The sequence below is a fragment of the Dasypus novemcinctus genome, chromosome 1 (genome assembly GCF_030445035.2).
Source record: "Dasypus novemcinctus isolate mDasNov1 chromosome 1, mDasNov1.1.hap2, whole genome shotgun sequence".
NCBI lineage: Eukaryota > Metazoa > Chordata > Mammalia > Cingulata > Dasypodidae > Dasypus > Dasypus novemcinctus.
Window position 1 is genome coordinate 22,644,633 of NC_080673.1, and position 4,415 is coordinate 22,649,047.

The 4,415-nt window shown below is 34.8% G+C and overlaps 1 non-coding gene across 1 annotated transcript; it reads right to left on the minus strand.

Annotated features, from left to right (window-relative positions):
* Positions 1-3,772: 3,772 nt before the first annotated feature.
* On the minus strand, positions 3,773-3,875 carry LOC111765668 (small nucleolar RNA U13). The gene has a single exon (XR_002797957.2). It is a non-coding gene; the product is annotated as a small nucleolar RNA U13 (small nucleolar RNA).
* Between the last annotated feature and the right edge of the window lie 540 nt (positions 3,876-4,415).

The window sequence follows — 4,415 nt, forward strand, 5'->3', positions numbered from 1 at the left end:
CAAGGAATCTCAAGCATTGTGGCAAGGCAGAAGAAGAACACTATAGACTCAGAGAGAAAACATGGCCTGATGAAACCTTAATTTTAGATTTATAGCCTCCAAAACCATATTACTGAAATTCCAGTTGTTTAAGCTAAGTAGTATATAGTATATAGCAGCCTTGGAAAACCAGGACAGTCAAACGGGGAAAGAAGGGCAGCCACGCAGTAGGGTGGAATTTCATGAGATTTCAGGGCCCAAGCAGACTGAGGAATGTGTTCACACAGGGTATGTTTGTGGGAAGAGAGGAAGCCTGGAGTAGGTAATGGAAGCACGAGTGGGAGAAAGAAGGCATCCAAGTGAGGGGGCAGAAGTAGTGTGCTGGCATGGATTGCAGGAGCACAGTCAAGGTGGGCAAGAGTCTACAAGAGTTGATGGAGGCAGTAACCTGATTCTGGATGTTGGATCACAGCTGGGATAAGGAGGTCATATTCTCAAGAGAGGAGAAAATATTGAGATGAGAGTTTGGCTACTGCGGTGGTCTGGCACTTTGGGTAGCCCCTATGATCTCCACCACCTCTGATTCACGCCCTTCTCTGATTCCCTCACCTCAGTGTGGGTGCAATCTGTGACTTCCTCTAACCAATGTAATAATACCACAAGGAAACAGAATGTAGGTGATTATAATATATATATAATTATTACATATTCTAAGATTGTAGCACCTATTGTGCTAGAGCTCCCCTTGCTTGCTTTGAAGAAGCAAGCAAAACTCACGTGCCAAGGAGCCCTCTGGGGGTTGAGGTTGGTCTCCAGCCAATGGTCAGCAAGAAAACGAGGTTCTCTATCCTGTAAATACAAGAAAAAGAACTTACCTAATAACCCAAGTATGCTTGGAATTTGATCCATACTCAAGAAATTTCAGATGAGACCTCAGCCCAGCTGACATTTCGATTACAACCTTGTAAAGGACCTAGTTAGCTTGTGCTTGGACTCCTGGCTCATAGAAATTGTGAGACAATAAACTTGCAATGTTTTAAGCTGCTAGGTTTGTGGTGATATTATTATACAGCAAAGGAGAGCTTATACATTTGCATACATAGCACACATAAGAATTAAGCAAGTGATTTGGGATAATGGGATCCAGGCTTCTCACCATCACAGAAGGTAATTAAAAACTGGAAGAGAAGAAAATTAGAATGCACCTTCTGGACTGGAGCTGAAGGTATTAATATGAACCCATGATTTTCAATATTCAAAAATAGATATATAAAAATCAATATAGATATAAATGTAAGCATGTACATATGCATGTGTGTTTGTGTGTTTGTGTGTGTTTGTGTGTGTCTCTGTATGTACATAAATACACTCCCTAGAACTGTTCACTAACTAAGAGGGCCTGGTAGCTGTGAAACCCCAAATAAAATGAGCACATCTAGTTCCCAACTCTTGGCTTTGAAGCACCATTGCTCATTAAAAGGAATCAGGAGACTCCAAGAAGAAATGGCAAAGGTGTGGGACAGGAAAAACACAAGTCGTTCCTGGAAAAAGCCAAAATATAAGGAAATGCACAACAAAGTATAGAAAATATCAAAAGGACAGAGAAGCCAGATGAAGGTGTTCCTGCTAGTCAATTCTGGAACAATTTGAGCACCAAAAATACATAAAAGTATTTATGGCTTATAGCTTTGCTATCAAATATCAAGCAATGAGACAACATGATATAAATTTGATTCCTCATCTAAATTTCAATTTATTAATTCAAATCAATTACAAAGGATAAAAAGATAACTTTACAGTAGCAAAGCCTGGCAGACACCACCTTAATCAAATGATCAACATGACTGTCATTAAAATTATATGCAATGATAATACAGCATCAATTCAGCTATATTGCTACCAAAAATTCTTTACTTGATTCTAATTTTGAGAAAACATGACACTCTATAAATGTTCAAAAAATTAATATAGTATATGTCAAGGAAAAACTGAATAACCTTTCCTGTTTAAATGAAACCAGAGACCTAAAAGTTAAATGAAATAAAACCATAGCTTGTGTCTTCTTGCTGTACAAGAGCTTATTGACTCAACTGGTGAAATTTGAATGGACTCTGCCATAGGAATATATCATTGCTAAATTCTTGCTTTTCATTTTATCATTGTGGTTATAAAGGAGAATGTCCTCATTGGTAGAAATTATACAATAAAATGTTTGGAGAACATTAGGTAAGCAACTTAAATGCTTCAGATTTTAAAAAGTCATTTGTACTATACTTGCAACTATTTGGTAAGTTTAATTTTGTTTCAAGTTTTAAAAAATGATTTTTAGTGGATAATGCTTTTTAAGAAGCATATACATATATATTTTTAAGATTTTCCCTTTTAAAAAATCTCTGGCTTCTTCCAGGCCAGATAAATCAGAGTTTGCCTTTTAACATGATCAGGAGGTGATTAATTTGCAAATTAAAATTTGAGAAGTACTAATCCACATCATTTCTTTCCACGTTCTGTTAATCAGAATACAGTTAAATAGACCTAGAGAAGAACTGATAAGTACCTATCTTTGATTCAGGTGGCAAAGAAAGGAATGCTGTGAATTTGTTGTGAATTCGTTGCATTCTCTTTTTCACATTACCTGAATAGAAGTACTGAGAACACAGTTGGGTAGAGCTCTAGCTTTCAGGAGATACAATAGGGCTAGAAATAAATTTTGGAATAATAAGCATTGATAGTTTTCAAAGCCATAGTCTCAGAGAGATCTCATAGACTTGAGTAGAAATATAAAAGTGAAGCTATTTGAGTACCAAAAATATGATTTGAAGTATTTGAACGTCATAGTTTATTTAGAAAACTATCTCTAATGTCAATATCTGATATAAATGCTGATAATGTATTTTATCAATTCTACTATGTGCATCTTTTTCACACTTTAACTTTTACGCGATTAGTACAATAATGCATCCTTAATATGAGGAAATATGATACGCATTTTCCACTACCCAATACCAATTCAATATACATAAAAGGCAATGTCTTATACATAATAGGAATTCTATATGTGTTTAAATGATCCTGCAGAATATCTATTAGACAGTGAGTAGGTTTTCACTCTTTGTATTTTGATACTTTTTAAACCTGTAGCATATATTCTAAAGAGCAGAATTATGGAAATAAATACTAAAAAATTCTAATTCTCATTGAAATGATAAATGCATATATATGTAAAATCAAAGGCTACATAAACTAAATTCACTTTCAGAAACCTCAACCCTTCGTATACATTACACAGAAATTACCATAGCTCATGACATTAAACTTTATATTGAAAGTTTTTTTATGGAAATTGAAACCCCTCCATCTTGTCATAAAAGTAGATCAATCAATAAAATAGAAATTTTAGAAAATTGAGCAAGTATTTATAAGTATCATCTCAAATGCTAAATATGTTAGTAAAATAATGTTTACATTATTTAAGAAAATAAAATACACTTAGCTGCCTCAAACAGGGAATGTTCTATCTTTCTATATTTTTCTTTAAAAGCATACTTCTTTGTCTCACCTATTCATTAACTCAACTACTCATTCCCATCTCTTTCACTACCAGGCAGTTTACCAATTTATTTTTCTAAACAAAGACTATTCTTTCTCCAAAAGAAATTGTGTGCCAAGCCAGTAAATTAATTTCTTACCCACTACTGTCTCTCCCTGATAAATTATGATCTCTGAAGAGATCATAGCCACAGTATAAAACCAGAGATAGGGCAAAGGTCTAACTTTCCACATTTTTTTTTTATACCAGCTGGGCAATGTGCCAACATTATAACAAGGCTTGAGGGAAGCACATCTCACCAAATTTGTGAACACCCATTTATCATGTTTATGAATCACAAAAGGAACTAACTTTCAACTTTTTGGTAGCTTTTCTTCAGAAGGAGCATATTCTTACAACTAGATTGAGATTATTCTTCAAAACATACTCTGCAGTCTCTGGGAGGCAAGTTTTACGTTTCATGTTAACAGAGCCCAGTTCTCAGGACCGGGCCAATTAGCTGGTAAATTCTGTTACCTACAACTCTAATAAACAAAAAAGTTACTCATGCACCATTACACCTGGAATTTTTTTCCCTTCAAACCCCAATCACCACTAGTACTCTTAGCCTCACAGGTCACCATCTTGGGCATCATAATTTTCACATATATTGTTATAAACTATTATCCCACATATAAATCCATTTAGTACTCCATTTCAATTTCCAGCACACTCCTTAATAAATTATTCATTCCTCTATGAATTCATTCATCTTATTGCCTTATCCAAACAAACAATTCCCTACATTTATGCCCATACAATCTGCTTCTATTCTATAAATGACTCCGCCCTATAAAAGATAACCCCCACACACACATTTGTTTGCTGCATCACATTCTTTTTGTCT